This window comes from Motacilla alba, chromosome 3, assembly GCF_015832195.1.
Source record: "Motacilla alba alba isolate MOTALB_02 chromosome 3, Motacilla_alba_V1.0_pri, whole genome shotgun sequence".
Taxonomy (NCBI): Eukaryota; Metazoa; Chordata; class Aves; order Passeriformes; family Motacillidae; genus Motacilla; species Motacilla alba.
In genome coordinates, this window is record NC_052018.1 from 71,811,991 (window position 1) to 71,831,231 (window position 19,241).

Below are 19,241 nucleotides of genomic sequence, written 5' to 3' on the forward strand. Positions count from 1 at the left end.
TCATCCTGCCCAGGTGCTAATCTTCAGTCCTGGGCAGGGTCACCCCTGTCAGGCAGCTTGTCCTCCTTCCCAAGTGCCACGTCCCAGCATCTGCAGTGTTTCACCCCTTCGTGCACTTCCTCTGTTTGCACAGTGGTTACAGAAATAATTTTTGCCTGCACTACAGCATTCCTTAGGTCCCAGAAATGCGGGCTGTTACTGTGATTGTTAAACGGAAGTGAAGCTGCAGCTCAGTACTGAAGGTGAAATATTCCCCCAGACAGATGTGGTAACTATGTCCATAACTCTCAGTCTTCTGAGAGCTTAAATTGGTCTGAGAAATGAATGTGGTGTGTAAGACAACTTGAGGTGAAGCCAGTCTCTATAGCAAACTTCTGAGCAGCTTCACCTGCTCTAAATGTTTCAAGCTTTTTCAACTCATTTTCAATGTGCACCTTCCAAAATGCCATCTCTTCCCCCGATTCTGCTGACAACAACTTCTGAGGGTCTTCTGCAGTGGTATGAAAATTATAAGCCCTGCCATTTGCCAGTCTGATGATGGGCCATCTGCATCAAGCCAGATGCTACTGCGTTCATCCTTTAGCTCCTCCTGTCTTGGGTTGGGTATTTTCACAGCTAAGAGTTGATCAGATGCGCTCATCTGCATTTTGTGAGCCAAGGAAAGATTCTCAACATCTGCAAGAACTCTGCCCTGCCCTCACGGGGAGGGTGGGGAACCCCAACATTTTGTAACCAGATGGTTTTGGCTGTTTTCTGGCTTTAATCATTTCCTCTTGGCAGAGGACTATCCAGCTCTCTGTGCTCTCTACCAGGAACTGACTCATGGAAATGGAGTTTTCCCTTGTTGCATTGTGAGAGTGAATATCTATGTGTCTTTGGAGAAGATAGTGAGGTAGTGTGCAGGTGATGAAGATTTCTAAGTATGGGGGAAAACCCCGTATTTGGCTGTTTTAAATTAAGCTTCGTGTTTTATGCATCAGCCATTTCGAGATTCATCTATTCTGAACTAGAGATTTGTCTCCCTCATTGCTTGCAAACTGTAAAGCTGAATGTGTTGGTTTACAAAGGTAAGTGATAGCAGGGAGTGGATAGAGTTGATCAGATACCATGGAGATAAGCCTGATATAAAATCCAAACCTTAGTCTTGCTGTCAGCGCTGTGCCCTCTGTTAGTACATCACGGCCTTAGGCATCGCCATCATCCAGGCTTGAATTTGGGATTCGTGGATCTAAAAGCACAACCTGCTATGAGTTGGAGGCTCAGGCCGGCGAGTGCACTCTGACCAAACCTGAGGTGAAGCATGTTTGCATAAGCCACAATGAAAAAGATTTAAGCAAATACATTTGTATCTCACTTTTGTGATAGGCTAAGTGTGCGTGCAGTCTGCTGCTGCAGCTGGGCTGATAAGCAGTGTCTTCCTGAGCTGTAGCAGCTGATCAAGTATCTGAACTGGGAGTGGCGGGCACATCGTTGTTACCGTGAGACTGAACAGCCTCAGTGGTAAATGACATCCAGTCGCAAAGAGACAGAGCTGCAGTAGGCAGAGGCTCAGAATATTTGACAGAAGTCCAGTTGAATGGGAATCCAGGCATTTGTGTATCTAGGGGTCTCACAGATGGATGTCTCTGTTACATCAGAAGTGTCTTGGCAGACCAAGCTCTTTAAATTATGTGGCGTGTCACCTGTTCTGTCAAAAGTTGTGAGTTTTTGCATGCTGTTTGTTTTCTGTCACAGGATTAACTACTCCAAAACCAGGGCTTTCTCAGTATCCTCAGGGAGTTATTTCCTACCTTTAAAGATTATTGTCATGGGAAATTTTGTTTGATCTCAAGCCTGAGTTCATCGGTTCAATTTTATCCTCTTATTTCTGGATAAAAGGAAGAATGGCAGGAGAAGCAGTATTTCTTGCATCGAGGTTTGGAGGCACGGTACCACCATTGCCCCTGCTGTGGAGGAGTCGTGGATGGACAGTCTTTGAAGCAGTGATGCCTTGCCCTTACCAGCAGGAAATCTGCTGCCTTTTAGATGTATCATTTGTTGACCTCCTGACTGATCTTTGATGTTTTTATTTTGAGACACATCCCAGTGTATCAGATACATGTGCAGCTACAGCCCGAGAAGATTATCTGTGTGCTGTTGCATGTGGACAGGCTGTGCCCAAGGCTAAATCCTGTATTAGCTGACAAGCAGGTGATGTGCAGGGAAAAAATGGGGAGTACAGAGGGTGTTTGTTTGGCTCCCAGGGCTGAAGAAATGGCAATCTGTGCTCGGGGAACAAAGACAATTTGCATTTAATTTCTCTGGGCTGCAGTGCTGGCAACAATGGTGGATGTTGATGTGTAGCATTAAAGGCCTGCACGGCTGGGGCTGAATGGCTGCCTTTGTTTGGGGCTGGGACAGCAGCCTGGACTGAAGCTCTGTGCCACACAGCGTGGCCACAGAAGGGAGGTGTGGAGAGAGAGAAACTGGCTGCTGGTAAAGCCTGCCCCATCTCTGCTCCTGTCCAGGAGAGGTGTTTGGCAGCCTTGGGATGTCCTAAAGGGAAAACAACGCCATCCTCCAGTGGCTGCCCTGTGAGACTGAGGTCAGTACCTGTCCATGCTGGAGTTCACTTCTGTTCTGCACTGACAAGGGCAGAAGGGGTTGGCTATGGCTTTTCCCAGAGAACTATGGCCAGGGGTCTTTCAGGAGAAAGCCAGGGCATGCACAACATGCATCCTGCTCCTGCAGCTACTTGGGCTCTACTCAAGAGACTGAAGAGTCCTAAATCTAACCTGCTTGGGAGATGGTCTCCTCCCTAGATATGAAGCCTTCTGAAGGTGGTGAAGGATGGTAGGGGTGGAGACAGAATGTCAAGTGTGGTGCAGAGACTTGTTCCTTTAGCAGACACCTGAGTTCAGCCAGGTGTTAAGAGGTGGATGCCGCCCCAGACTTTGTTGGAGCAGGCTTGGCTCTGCTTTGGCAGGCAGGTAACCTGTCATGCAGCTGGGAAAGTCCCTCCCCAGGGACTCTGGATTGTGAAAAGCATATGCCCTCAGAGCGGTGGCTAGCAGCCACAGAACACATTGCAGTATCCATCAGCAGTGCTCTCTTCCCCAGAGCCCCAAGAAGTCCTTGCTCATTGCAGCAGCTGACTGCCTGACACAAGTACCCAGGTGGGAGTTTGTCTGAAACCACCACCAGGCAGCAGGTGAGAGGCTTCTGGTTTCTCACCAGGAGTGATTTGAAGTCTACTGTTTTCTGCAGTAGGTGGGAGGAAAATGTGGGATGTAGGATCCTGTTCTCTAGCTCCACAGGGTGTTTGGCTTGGGGATTGACCGTGCAAAACTCTGACTTAGAAACCTGAGCTTCTCCTGCCTTACCTACCCCATTGTGCAGCGCTCGCCATGGCAGCTGAATAAGATGTGGTGTTAATTGCTCTGTGTGCTCCTAAGCTTCTTTCCATGGCTTTCAGGAAGCTGATTAGAAGAGTGAAAGTAAATTGAGGATTAATGGGATCCTGGTGGAGGCTTGGGGGGGGAAGGAAATTCCTTGGAGAGGAAAAAGAGGAATCTGAACAGCTGACAGCAAGCCTCTGCAAACAAACCGGGAGAGTTAGGCAGCAGATGGACTAACACTCTCTGGGTTTGTGCCAATGCATCAGATTGATTTTAAAGATGAAGCACCCACTGCCTGGGAAAGCAAGCCCTTCGAGTAGGAGCTCTTTCTGGCAGCTGTTCAAACACTAGCTGCTTTACAGTTCACTTTCGGTGCACCAAGGGGCAGCGAGAAGCACTGGGGACTTGGGATATGAAATATGACCAGTGGCAACTATGGACCAATAAAGGGAGTATTTTTGTAGGGAGGATTGCATAGAAGATAATGCCCAGTTGCTCAGAAATGCATAGTGTGCAAATTAAGAACCAGGAGAGATCAAAGGGCCACCAAGTCAAACTCTGTGCCTCCTAGCATGGTGAATGCTAAATCTTTCAAGCAAAGGTGAAGATTTCTCTGGAGTCCAGTTCCAGAGGGGAATTATTTTTCTGGGCCTCAGCTGTAGACCTTGCTGTAGATCAGCTTATGCCATGAGGTATGACTGCTGTTCTAACTAGTTGTGTTACTGACATCTCCCCTGATGTGTCTGAATTGAACTCACAGGGTGCCTTGGTGATGGGCTTGGATAAGTACAAATGCCTCCTTCTCCCACACCATCCTTTTCCTTCTACAGACATGATATGAACCAGAGTGCTTTTTTTTCAAAATTAAATAAAAACCTTCCTGTTCGTGAAAAAAAATCTACTGAATAATAAAACATGTGAAGACTCCTGGGTGAAATAAGCATTTTCACAGCAGTTTGTTCCATCAGATTATATGTTACATATATATAGTGTAGCCCAATGGTCCGCCTAATTTATGAAGGCTGTTTCATGGTTCTCCCTCTTAATTTCCCATTATATATTATTTGGTTCTCTTTTAAGTCTGCCATACTCTGTTTTTATGGTATGCATGACAAGGAGACACAGTCTTAGACCCTGAGCTGGTGCCAGCTTCCACATCTTGAATTGCCCCTTGAACATAAGCTTATACAAAAGTTAATCAGTTTTTAGGCTGATTGTACAGCATGTGCAGTTGTGATTACAGACTATATTTAAGACTTGGCTGCCAAAAAGACTTCAGCAATGACAAGCTTACAAGTATTTCAGCAAAAGGCTGACACAAATGTGGGGTGGACTGGGAGTGCCACACAATTTATACTCTGCCCTGAGGAAATGCCACCCCCCCCCACCCTGGCACAGCACCTTCCTCCGCCTCTGTTGGTGTTGCAGCAAAGGGTACTTGTGTTTGTCATCCTGCCTCCTCCTCCATCCCAGGGTTTCTGATGCAATAGGACCAGAGTGAGAAAACAAGTATGATGCAGCAGGCCTGGCAAAGCACAGCTGTGGCAAAAGGAAAAAGTACTTGGGGGCTGGTAGCAGGTCTGATATCAGGGATTTCAGGGGTGTAGAGATGTAGAAAGGTAAAGAGAGAGCAGCATCAGCTGCTAATTCCCATTGATGAAGAGTTCCCTGTTCCCCTCACTGTGCTGCATGCCGCTTGCAGCCAGAGTAATTTGGAGAAAACCAATATCCAGCTGTCGCTCAGAGGTCGGATGGGCTGTGTCTTGATGTGTGTGACAGCGTGTCTTGACTTTCGAGTAGTGGGGTCCTGCTGAAGCGAGAGAACCTGATCGGAGAGGATTTGCAGTCTGATTTTCAGCTGTAAGTTAAGACAAACTCATTTTTGTTCGCTTGGCTGACAACCCTGAGTCTGGGAGCTGGTGACTTGGCCTTTCACTGCCGGCGTGTTTGTTCAGATGTACTCCACACAAACAGCGTGACGGGGGCTGACAGGCTCCACCAGCTGCTTGGGCATTTATGACATTGTATAAAATAGACATGGTGATCCCTGGAAAGCCAGCAGGAGTTCGGCACAACTACTACCGGGCTCAGATGAATATCACATAAGCATTCATTAAATGGGCATAGATCAAGATTTATCCAGTTGAATGAGAGGTTTGAGTATTCCCGAAATAACATCCCATCAACCAAAACTCTCTTGTTCTGCTTTGCTACAAGGCTACTGATAAATATTAAAACAAAAGTTATTTCCCCCAGTGGAATCTTCTGTTGTAATCTGCCAGTTTCACACCCCTGCTGACTTCAGCGCAGCACCTCTGGCATGGAGCTGTGACATTTTGATGGGGAATCTAGTCCTGCATTTGCTTTAGCAAATGAATTGAATGGATTTCTAGAAGTGGAAATGTCGTAGTAACTGACGGGAAATGCATCAGGTAAACAGGTGAGAAATGACAGGTTTCATGACTGATAGACAGGCATGTTAAAGATGTGGATATTTACTTGGCAGGGATTGTTACCAGAACAAAGCATTTTATGTTTCATGTAAAATAAATGCAAACATAAAATTACTTTGTTTTACTTTCTCCTCTGCCAGTCACTGAGGACATTTGATTTCAAATGCTACCTTCCTGCTCCGAGAACAGAAATGTTTTCTGGACAGACCCTGGGGCTAGGAACTCCAATGTCAACCTGGAGTCATGCCTCAATGCGGTCCACAGAACTCCTTGGCATTAACACCAGCACTGTAGATTGGCTTCTGGCTCACGAAAGCAATCAAAGTTAATCGATGTGGCTAGAATTTGAAATTTCAGATGGTTCTGTTGAATGGTTCATGAGCAATCTACAAGCTAGGAGTTATTTGCGGAAAGTATCCAGCAGTTAATTTCAAATCCCATATACATTTGAGATGTTCATAAGCTACTTGCAGACAATTTGCAAACAGAAAAAGAGGATAAAATTCATCAAAATAAATGATCTGCCATGAATTATTCATTTGGTTCCCATCAGTCATGCCAACTCTCTCCCTTGTTGTTCGCTTCTGCAAAGGGATCAGGGATTGAATTTAGCTTGGAGACAGAAGCGTGCGTTCACCCCCAGAGGTGCTTCGGCAGAGCAGACCTGAGGCATGCAGGTGATGAGAATAAGAAAGCTTCTGTGGCACACAGTATTCCATTCTGTGGATAAACAGCAGATTTTAGCCAGCAGGGCTGTCAAGCAGGCTGGTTCCGCGAGGACTGTTTTTAAACAGAAAACCCCAGCTACCAAAACAAACCCTGAACTTGAAGGGGAGATGAAAAGAGAGAAATGGGGGTATCTGATGTTAACAGGAGAGATGTCTTTCAGCCTGAACTACCAGCAGGCTGAGGGTAGCTTTGCCTTTTAAGGCGGGAGGGAAGAGTACAGGTGAAATCTGGACCACTGAGAAGCAAAAGCAGGTACCACCTCACCTGAGAATGTTTCAGGCACCAGCGTGGCTGCCTTCCTTGCATGCATAATTGAGTTATAGTCATGGGAACTCTCCCATGCTGAGCAGAAAACAGACAGAGGAACTAAGTGCTGTCTGTGCAACATCTTGGAGGGAGTGGGAAGGCTCTCTACCCCTTGATTAATATAGTGGGATCTATATCCAGATACAGATTTTTTTTGGGGAAAAAAGGGAGATAATTAAAAGGAAAGGGCCTCATTCACTGCTGTTTTGTTCAGGTCGACAGCAGAGAAATATAGCTGACACCAGCTGCATTTTGATAAACGGCATTGGCATAGCACAAACAAGAGCACTAAGAGCAAATAAGCTGTCTTACATCAAATAAAAAAGGAAAAAGGTTGAGTTTAATTTGAGAACAATAGGTGTAGCACCATAAGCCCTAAGCACTCAACGGGCCCTCATATGAGGCTCTTATAACCTGGATTTAGTTGCAGCATGGATGTATTATCCTTATTCTTTCAGTAAAGGCATTGCCATGCTGCATGCACAGCAACAAGCCAGACCCAACTCTCCAAAGCCTCAGACCAGTGCCTGAGGTGCTACGTTACAGCTTTTACTATGCAGAAAATGGAAGTAAATAGGGCATAATAGAGTTTAGGGAACCGAAATGTCACGTAGCTGAAAAAGGGCGTCCAGCAGCACAACTGATAAGAATGTCTGTCAAAGCACTCTCTCTGCACTTCAATTTACATCTTACACTTTGCTGCGAGCCCTTTCCTTGAGAACCACTCGGCAACATTTAATTTAGACAAGTGTACCTGTCATCTTTGGCCTGTTGCTTCTGATGCTGGTACAGCACAGACAGCTTGCTGGGGGTGAGTGGGAGAGTCTGGGAGAGCTGGGGCTGCTGGCAGCTGGCAGCTGCCTCCCAGCGCATGCATGGCTTCTCATTTGAGTCCTGGTTTGGAAAGGAAGGTCTTGTATGTCTCCAGGAAAGAACGGCAAGGGTCTCAAAGAAAGGTCATATGGAAGAAATGCTGATTTAATTTTTAATAATGTTGCCATCCTTGCAGCAGGTTAGGAACAAGCTCATACAACCAGGTAGTTGTACTGGAGTTCATTTCCCCTCTATTTTAAGCTTTTACTTCAGCCTATTTGACCTAAAAATTATCCTAATCTACCACATACAGAGTAATATGTTTTATTTTAGAGTGTGTTATGTGGACACAGCTTCAAGATCTTAACAATCTCTTGTCACCTCTCTAAGGCAAGCTAAGGGGAGGGCTCAACAGGAAGCTGGCGAGCTGATGGCACTGGGGTCACGAGAGAGGAGGCAGCTCCTGTTTTTATGAGGCTTCCTGCCCCTGTCTGCCCTGTCCTGCCACCCCTTTCCAGAAAGGCTCTCTGGCCCCAGAGGCCAGGTAGAAGCAGGGGTTTGGCTGAGAATGCAGCGGCCAGAGAGAGAGAAAGAGAGAGGAGTAAATCCCATTACAGAGTTCATTCAACCAGGGATTCAACAGGAGTCTAAAATGCTCAATTTTTGAGATTGCCAAAAACTGCAGGAAGGGATTATTCAAGTCAGCACAGCTGGATCAAGACACAAGCCTGATCCATGTGGGAGTAGACTTATTTCTCTTGCCTGCCCTTGCAGACCTGTGACCTGAGTGCTGCTCCCTGGCCATGGCTGCCTGGACAACGTCCCCAGTGCTAAAATGTGGGCCGTCACATTGCACTTTGTGGCAAAGGTGCGGGGGATGCTGAAGACTTGGTGATGCTAAATTGCTTTGCCATTAATGACACAGACTCTGTTACCTCAGTTACCTCATGTTTCATTTTAAATACATTTGCTTGCAGGCGGCACTTTCGCGGTCTTGCTTACATTGCCATAGAAACAATCTTCCGCATTCTTCTATTTGCTGTGCATTTTTGTTAAAGGCTCTTTCTTCTTCACTTATCCACTCCATCTTTTCATTTGCTGATGCTTTCTTCATTATGTCCTTCCAATTCCCTCACCTTCTAGCTTGCCATGCTGCAGCTAAGTGTTTTTCTTGCTACAGATGCCCAGCTCTCTGCCTCTGTCTCTACAGGCATCAAGATCCACCGGTGATATGCCACACAGATAAGGAAAGGGGACTAAGTGTGTCCAAGTGGACCTGTGCCTATGTCCACAAGTGCTGAGATGAGGAGAGGAGTAGGAAGTGGGAAGAAGTGTGATATTCTGGCGTCAGACCAGTTGCCCTTGACAGATGAAACCAATTTAAACTTCTGCTTTGTGACCAGGGAATGAGGCTGCCCATCAGACAAGGGGCTGTGGGACTTCAAGGGTGGTCTCACTTGGTTCATGTACACTGGGAAGGAGCACTGCTAAAACCTCTGTGCTCTATGTAATTATAAGAAGACAAAAGTCTTTCTGGGCATGCTGATTAGACAGAGATTTTATTATGAATCACAATCCCTGGTGGATAGCATTTGGTTGTTTGCTTCAGAAGAGAAAAGGAAAAAAAAGGAAAAGGAAGAAGTTTAGGGCTTTTCTGATTATAAAGGGTGACATTCACTAGCACTCAGATTATACCTTGTTTCTTTACTCCTCTGCTCTTGTCGGCAGGAAGTACCCAAGAAGAAATAAGAGCTATTTATGAGAAAAAAAAAAAGAAAAAAAAAAAAAAGAAGTGAATATATTCAGTGACTGATCACATAAAAACAAATACGTCTTTTTTTCCCCCCATTCCTCATGGGAGGCTGCTCCACTGCTGGCAAAGAGACAGGCAATGATGCATCCGGAATCACCTTGCAAGTGCTGGGCAGGGCCAAGGACAGAGTGTCACCTCTTTGAACACAGGGGAGGGCTTTCTGTGCCAGGCTGGACACTTCTCCTGAGCTGCTGGAAAATCTCCCAGCAGTGAGCCGTGTCTCCAGCTGCAGAATTTGCTCCTCTGTCTGGCCTTTGCTGTGACATGCAGTGAGTGAGGGGGTGGAGGTTGTTACCTGGGCTTCTGTGTTACCACTGCCTGTTTTCCTTTCTTTTTTGCTAGATTTTGTGTTTCGGAGCTTTACATTTGCTCTTCAATGATACCCCTTATTTAAATCCCTCTTCCTTAGAGATGCAGCCATTCTGTATGTCCAGGGTATGAAACTGTGACAACTGGCTGGGGTATATAGGAAAAGCCCTAAAATCCTTCTTGTCTTCCATGAGAAGATAAACAGACCCCAGAATTTATTCTCCAAACAGGGAATGAGAAGAACTAACAGCTGTAAGAGTGTTTGGTTTTAACATCAGGAAGACACATGCAGCACAGATTGAGTTCCTTCTTTCCCTGGACTTAGCAAATCCTTTAGGATTACCAAATGCAGTTAAGATGAGGTGGATGAAAGGGGGAAAGCAGAACAAGATTTAACTGGGTTCTTCCCACCCTTCAAAGCGCTCAGGGTGTGCAAAAGGGAACATGCTCAGGAGAGCTTTTGATTCTTGCTGGGCTACTCCTCATTTTTTCCCTTGGAAGCAGCCGTGCACCAAAATCTGTTTATAGTATGTAGTTATTAAGATCAAATGTAGCAGTAATGGCATGTGACAGTCTTCTCTTTTCTGAATCAATTTGTACCATATATGAGTCTTAGTTCTGTCAGATGAAGTGAACTGTGACAATGTCTATCCATCCATCAGCACAAATCAAGCTATTCATACATTTACTCTGAGAGCATCTTAGTGCATTTAACATTTTTTCCTGTGGCAGCGTTTCCCAGTTTTGAAATGCCAAATGTAAGAACTGTAGGGTCACCAAGTCCTTCAAAATTAGTGAGAACTGCACTGGCCATGTTAACGTCACCTAATCACTTGTATTTCCTGTATGTGCTCTCCTTCCAATATTGCTTTCTTCTTCACTTTTTTTCTCTTAATTTCATGTACAGGGAACTTCTTTCCTCATGTCACATATGGATGTCATGCACAAACTCACAGCTGACCCATAAAGATGTTCCAAGTGCTATTAGCTAATGGCAGCTATTAGTGCTGCTGGCTAACTGGTGTGGAAAAGCCAGGGCTTTTAGAATAGAAATGCACACTTTTTCAGTCTGGTGATTTTGCAGTGCAAGTTCGTTATTAGAATTGAGTTACTCTAGTGGGAAACTGCTTGACAGAGAGGCCCCAGAAGTTCTGCTTGGAGGGTCTGAAACATGTATTAGTGCTAGGACAGAACACCTTTGCCCTTCCAGGGAGAGCAGGACCAACCAAGGGATGCTGTATCCAGTATATTCTCAGCAGAACTTGTAATGTATAAAGATATGTCCAAAGGCAAAACAAAATTTCTCCCAAAGGCAAAATTTCTCCCTTTTATAACTCCATTTGAAGTAGCAGTTGCCCTAATCTGACTTCCAGGTGACTTTTATGTATGAACATAATTTTTCTGCAAGGGAAGCTCATGGTGTTTATTATTCCATCAGCCTGAATTCATAAGACTCTTCAGAACCTCAGCTGCAGCTATTGATACTTCTCATTTCTGAACTTATTTTTCTCCCTTATCATCTCCAGAGACTTAATTAAAAAAGAAGAAGCTATATGAAGGATCGATAACTGACTTGCAGAAAATGATGCTTCCACATGGTAGCACGGTGGCTATCTGTGCTTTCTGATACTCAGACCATTAGGGGAGCATCCTGACCCACTCTGACTCCATTTCCATTTGCACTGGGCTCTTCCACAGCATGCTGCCTTGTCAATAGGTTTATCAATATGGTGAACTACAAATTCCTCCTGCTTTAGGCATCCTTCCCTACAGTAAGCACTGACACACCCTGTAAGATGACTGCTGTTGCTGTAGGAAAGAGCTTTTTCCTGGTATCACACTGACCCAAAAAATGCTAAGGGCTGTCTTTACTCAGCAGCCAAACAGGCTTGGCTGGACAGAACAGAGCACAATAAATCCCTTCAATGAGATCCCAAGTGGTGGGTGTCATGTTGTTGTTCAAGCCCTATGACAAAGTTTTGTTTTCACACCACTTTCACTGTCTTAGGGCAGCTGTAGGGAGTTATTGCTCCTTCAGAGGTAAGCAATGTTTTGGTAGCTGAGTAAATGGATAGTCCTTTTGCACCTCCCTGCTGCAGAAGTGGCTCTACTGGGGAGGGAAGAAATTACTTCAGTTTTTCGCTGAACATTTATTATTTTTTCAGTAAGAGAGGTTCCATTGCTCAGGCCAAAGATGCTACGTGACATTGCTACATAGCAATGATGCCTTCATCAACAAGACCCTGCTGCCCTTGAAGGACCTAGCAATGTAACCAGAGACTGCTGAGTGAAGCCTTTCCTTCTCTGAGCAGACTTAGTGGGGCTGCTGTGGACCTCATGGAAATAATGACTATGGTCTGGGAAATAATGACTCTGGTCTTCTCTGGTCAGAGAAGATTGGGTGTGCTGTTAACTACTGTGATGTGTAGAGAGAGAATGTAAACTCCATCTCCTGTTTGCACTCACTTAAGTGTTCTCCTCTAACTAAGCAATAAGCTGTGGTAAATCACCCTCTTATACCCTGATGCTTTGGTTATAATGTTTCATTAAACTGCTCTAATTGAATGTCTGGAGAAGCTTACATCTCCCACAAATCCTCCTCCGCTAATGGAAAAGTCATGTAAACAAGAATCACTTTATTACATCCATTGTTCTAGTAATGCCCCTTCCAAATGGCAAAGACTTGAATCAGAGCAATTTAGTCCTTGTCTCAGTGTAGTTTCTCTTCTGGTCAGTTTTACTGGGAGGAAAAATAAAAGGCACACTGAAAACACATTAGTGTGAAAAATGGCTGCAGCTTGCAAGCTCCGTGGTCTCGGGAAGCCATGTTGAATGGCATATTTAAAAACCATTTGCAGAGCACACATTGCCTCCTGGGGCTGACACAGCCACTGAACTTTCTGCCCCAGTGCCTGCTGTGCCAGAGCACGGTTGGTATGCTGGCAGCGCGGGCATCGATCAATGCCCCAAAGCCATGCGAGGCAAGCAGAGTCTGAATTGCCTCCCAGCAGTCGAGGCACTGTGGCATCCAGCAGGGTCATTCCTAATTTGCCCTGACTTGTAAGTTGTTTCAGGCCTGTAGTTTGGGTCCATGTATTCAGGGACAGCCAAAGTTAACCCCATAAGGTAAAAAATGCATTGTCTGTCATTGCATGAAAGCTTGTAGAGAAGGTAATTTATAATCACACAAAACCTGTGTCCCCATTAAATTCCTTATTTCTGGTAGATTCATGCAGTGGTTCTCCTCTGTTCCTAGCAATGGGCAAGGCCAGGTGGATCCTCCTGGGACTGGGGACACACTGGCACACAGGTTTTGACCGTACAGAACTCAAATCCTTTCTGATGACTGGTCTGAAATTTCCCAGCATAACTCTCAGGTCCCAGGTGAGGAAAGTCCTCCAGCCCAAGTGGTGCAGTTTCTCTGATGCTTTTGTTCCAGCCTGTGCTTTAGGGTAGTGCTGGTACCAACTTGCACCTCCAGTGGGAGATTCTTTATCACCTCATGGTTAAAGCTACACTGGGACAGCAGGACCCGTGCATGAGTCCTTTATTACCTTGCAAAGAGAGGTTGAAAGGCTTCAGCAAGCATTACTTTCCCTTCACTCATCTGAACTGTAAAACTTGCAGGCAAGTCCCTGGTGGGGCTCTGAAATCAGAGCTTTAAAACTCCATACCCCACTCCTCTGTTTGGTTTTCTCAATAACCTTGCATGAATCATTCAGCTACCTGGATCCTCAAGTAACCTTACTGTAAAAGCAGCAACAACATGACCCTGCAAAAATTGTGTCCTGGCATCACAGCTGCATCCTACATGTATCCCCTGCTTGCTATAGATCACTAGGCAAGACTTCCAAAAGACAGCATGAGCACTCCTTTCCCTGTCTTTGATCATCAGGTGCTGCATTGCATGGGATACTTTGAATTCTCTAGTCTATTTTGGGGGAGGAAGGAGGAAAATGAGATCAAGGCAGTTACTGAAGGCAAGTCAGGCTCAGACTATAACTGTGCTATGTTTAAAATATTTAATTCCACTGTATGAGTCACTATGACTTGGCTGCTATTGACCTGGGTAACCTGAGTCAATATTGCATAAAAGGCCCTCTCATTTTGTCACTATAAATAAAATCTGTGATTATTCATAGCAAATGCTAAGTTTCTCTTACCATAAGCAGCCTTACAAGAGCATTATGCTCCAAGATGTGGCTGTGTCACTGCTTGTGGGTCATCTGGAGCTGCCTTCATGGGTGACTGGCTTGAAAGGGGCAGTGCTTCTGCCCTCGAGCATTTCTGCCCCTGCCTGGCAGAAGGGGAAGCCTGCTTTCATCAAGAACAAAACCCTCTGAAAAAATTGTGCAGTGATTGCAAAAACAAGAAAAGAAGCTGAGGGAGAAAAAGTGAAAGAAGCTAAACATAGGAAAAGGAAAAGAAAGAAAATGAAGTTGTCTCTCCCTTCCTGCCTCCCTCAGGGCTAATTTTCATTATTAGCTGCTGTTTTATGGCACCATCCCCTCCTACTCCATGTGTTGTAATTGGGCTGGCACATGCTCTGCACATCCTAAAGGGACATGGTAATTATTTGTTGGATAACCAGAAAGTCCGTGCAGGGACGTGTTTGCGAGGAGCCCTGTGGTGCAATCTGGTCCTGCCTGTGACCAGTCCTATGCCAAACCCACGGGTGATCCCAGCCCATCCTACAGAGCCTTCTTCCTCCCCCAAGGGTTTATAAAAGCTCCGTGCATGGCACCAGATGCCTCTGAAGGGGCATGAGTTGGCTGAGCTGCCTCATCATGCACTTGGGGGGCAGATTTCAGCAGCACAGCAGAGATGTGGGCTGTCACCTGTGTCAGTGGCTGTGCAGACCAGGCTCAGACCAGGAGCAGCTCTAGCCAGTGGAGGATGGGGTGAGTAAGCTTCTGTGCTCTAAAATAGAGGCTGACACCTTGAACAAGGGGAGGGTAAAACAAAGGGATTGGTGTACTATTTGGATATGTAAAAGCTGCCCTTTCTGGTGTTGTATTCCTGTATTTCTTGATGGTAAAGCACCATGGATAAGAAAGGCAATTAGACAGTGAAGTGTAGCCTCTTGATTTTGTCTGAGTCATGGCACTGAAAGACAGTCCTTAATTGTGTCTTGGATCGCCAGGGGAACAGCACTAATCTGCTTCCCACCCTCATCCTGGGAGACACAGGAGAGAAATTCCCCTGTCCTGCAAGGGGATCAGCTGAGAGCAGCCATGGGTAGAGAGATCTTTAGGGGTTGGATTGTGGTGCTTACATTGCAGCTTTGCCAGGGAGTCTGTCATGGAGACATTTTACTGTTGGTCTATGCTTTTAATAGTATTGAAACAGGAGAGTGACATCCTTCAACACAAACTTCTGCCTCCCCGTTGCATGCCCTACCCTGCATCAGGTCTTCTCCCAAACCCCAGAGCTGGTGCTGCAGAGAGAGGGTCTGTTTCTACCACCACATCTCACCCACCTCACCTTTTTGACCCACACAGCACAGCAGATGTCCCACTGACCCACAGTGCCTTCCAGCAGCAGCCTTCTGTCTGCAGCTGACTCAGTTTTCTGTATAAATCACTCCATCAGGTACCTCAGCTGCTCAACTTGATCTTCACACTAGGTCCTCATACAGATGGCAAAGTCTGTGGCAGGCAAAAAGGTCTTCCTCATTAATTACTTCACTCTTGTGAGGCCCTGTACTGCAGACATCTCTATGCACAAACCAGGTAAGTAGATATTGTTGGCTTACTTTATGTCTGAGAAAATTAGGTCCATGGGGTGATCAGCATGGTTTAAATAGAAAGAGACAGATGTTAAATGACTTTCCTAGAACATTAAGGTGCCCACTGTCCCCAGAGTCCTTGGCTTAGATTCACTAGCAGAGACCATTTTTATAATAGATTGGCAGTGGGTTGCTTTTAAAAGATTTTCACGTTTGAATTGAAAGATTCACCTTAAAGAAAAACCTGACTATGTGTGTGTCATGACAAATACAAGCACAGAGGTTATCGGCTTCTGAGCACTGAGCTGGAAAACACTCAGTGAATAAATAACCTCCTGTTATTTACCAGAGGTTTTGGAACTGGGACTAAAATATGGGATAGACCAGTCACTGCCTTTTTTTTTTCATCCATACAAGTTTTGCTGTACATGTTAATTGTGACCAAAGTCACTATTTCTCCTGAATGCATTGGAAGCTATGTGAAGTTTTGAGGCCTGAGTAGCCAATGGAAATTTGCTAGGGCAATATGGCACTACTAAACAGATAACCTTGCTGGAAGCTCAGGTACAGTTGGCATTCCCCTCTGCTGCTTGCACAGTCCCAGATAAGCTCTGTTGAATTAGCATCTTCTCCTGGGTTGCTCATCTGCTATATTTCTAACTCCCCTTTGGACTCAAATATTTTTACACCAAACACTCCACTGTACTCAGCAAGCATTTACACAGCACTTGCATGGCTGATGCTCCAGTGTACACAGAGCCATAGGGGGACAGGTTTTCAAAAGCATGTGTTTAAAAATAGAATACCATAAATACCATAAAATTGGGAGCATTTTCAGGTTTGGGAGGGGCAGTAAGCCCATGGCAATGCTTAGACAAGAGGAGGAGGGTTTTGGAAGAGCAGGCTGCTGACCCCAGCTCTTACAGGGTCCACCTGAGAGATTTTCTCAAGGCAAGGCAGAATCACAGAATATCCTGCTGGAAGGGACCCCCAAAGATCATCAGGTTTAACTCCTGATCCAGCACAGGACACCCTAAGAATCAGACCACATAGAGTGTTGCCTAAATGTTTCTTGAACTCTGTCAGGCTTGGTGGTGTGACCACTTCCCTGGTGAGCCTGTTCCAGTGCCCAACCACCCTTTGGAGTGGAAGCTTTAGGAACCTTTTCCTAATACCCAACCTAAATCTCCCCTGACACAACTTCAGGCCATTCCCTCAGGTCCTGTCACTGGTCACCACAGAGAAGAGATCAGTGCCTGCCCCTTCTCTTCCCCTCACAAGACAGTTGTAACTGCAGTGAGGTCTCCTCTTAGTCTTCTCCAGGCTGAACAGACCAAGTGACCTCAGCTGCTCCTCATACAGCTTCCCCTCAAGGCCCTTGATCGTCTTGGCTGCCCTTCTTTGGACACTCTCTAATGGCTTAGTATCTTTCTTATTTTGCAGTGACCAAAAAAGTGTCTGCTTTGCCCATCTTGTGAAACAGTGCTAACACCTGGTGCCTGAGCTGCTGTCCTAGGGACCTCTGAGGACTTCCTCAAGAAGTTAGAAATGCTGAGATACCACACACAGATGGAAAAACTTGTGTAAAACATCTCATCTGAAAACCCTCAAGTGGCCCAGGTTGGCTGTTGTCATGCTCTGAATCAACAATCCTTGACACCTGCTAACTTAAATCTTTCCACCAAATCACGCTTGCATTTGCATTAGTAAGCTGCAGCTAATGTTTTCTTCCAAATTTTTTCCTAGGAAGTTTCCCAGCCAACAGAAGCCCTATCAATAAGGAGGAACTTTTTCATAATGAAAATTAAAAAGTTTTTTTCCCCTTTCCCTTCTCACTTGATTTATAATGGTTACTTTAGAAATATTCAATCTTCATATGAGACCAAAAGCAAACTCCATCCCTGAATAAACAAATTCATATTCATATGTATGTACATCCCTGTGTACATATATATTCCTAAACACATAAAAAACCAAGTGCATGGCATTGCTTGGAGTTATGTGGATGGTTTTGGATGCCTATTTTATTTATTGTACTTCTATTAGAGAGGAAAATTGGATTTGGACCCGTATATCTCTGAGGGTGCATTATTCGACTTTTAATCTACATCAGACTGTAACAAAGCAGATCGCATATCACAGCTTCTGCTGCCTCTGATACAAATTCTGTATTTCAAGAATATTTATGCATACAGAATTATTTCGTTTGGTGGCAGAGGTGTTGCATTCTGCACTTTTTTTCTGAAGAGTATTACCGTTGTTTACTGTTTGAATTGACTGTTCACATCAATTCCATTCTATGGAATGGGTGGATATGTGTATGGACTGCTGAATAATGACAGTCCCCAGTAAACAAAGGGGTTAACTTTGCATCTCTTTTCCTCTGCTGGGGAAAAGCTGCCAGGGATGGAAAGGAGAAATGGAGGATCCTTCTCCACTTTTGAGGTAAGGATGAGACCCAGCAAGGAGAGGATCCCAGGTGGTGTGCTCCTGACAGTTGCTAGTTTCTGCTAAGACATGAATGAGAGAAAGGACAATAAAATCTGCTTTGCATGATCGAGTATGTATTTATATACCTGCGCTGGATCAGTCCGATTTCAACAAGGACTTGTCTAAAACTTCTGTATTCAACCATGTTATTTTTTCCACTTGTCTCCCTAAGCCCAGCTCCTGTAAATACTTTGACCCATCCTGGACTTCAAAAGGAAGATCAGCAGTGCTGAGCTCTCTCAAATTCCCCTGAGGGCAGCTTTTTCTCCCTTGTGCCCTAGACAGTCCTGTCAGCTGCTGTGCTCCAGTGACAGGATGGCTGCATTTCACAGCAAACGAGATGCTTTATTAGCGCACGGCTGTAAAATACTTTGAAACTCTAGTAGATGAATAATGTTGTATCATAAATATAAAATGAATATTGGTTTACGGTTCCTGAAATATTAATTGATGCATGGAGTCACTCTTGGAATGTTTTTTTTACTAAATGTAAAGATCTTTTTGAGTTCTGAATGTCCTTGCTTTGGTTTTTATTATTAATATTCCCTCCAGGAGACACTGACTTTCACTTCCCCTAGACATGCTGACTCCTGCCTGCCAGAGTGATTCAGCAGCTTGCCACTCACTTTCACAGAAGGAAAGTTTTCTCCTGGCTCCTTCCATTGCCCTGGTGTGACATTGGCTGCAATCGAGGGACATATTAGTGTGGCTGGTTGACTCTTCACACTGACTTGCTGCTGAGCAGCTGGGCAGCTCTGAGCTCTCTGTCTAGCTCGTAGCTCTGTCCCTTATGCAGGGGAGAAGGTCCTCATGGAGAGCATCAGGGCTCTTTGCCTCACAGCTTTCCCTTTTCCAGGCAGGATCACATTAAATAACCCAAATTTAGTTATAATTGAGGCTGGCTCCTGACTATTTGTTGCAGTCATCCAGGTCTAGAGAGGAAAATTTTTCTAGAGAAAAATGCTGCTTCTTTGTTTAACTGCAACAAACGCCAATTAAAATTGCAAAGGATGGGAGGTGATTAACACCCTTCCTTCCTTCCTTCCTTCCTTCCTTCCTTCCTTCCTTCCTTCCTTCCTTCCTTCCTTCCTTCCTTCCTTCCTTCCTTCCTTCCTTCCTTCCTTCCTTCCTTCCTTCCTTCCTTCCTTCCTTCCTTCCTTCCTTCCTTCCTCCCTTCCTCCTTCCTCCCTCCCTCCCTCCCTCCCTCCCCTCCCTCCCTCCCT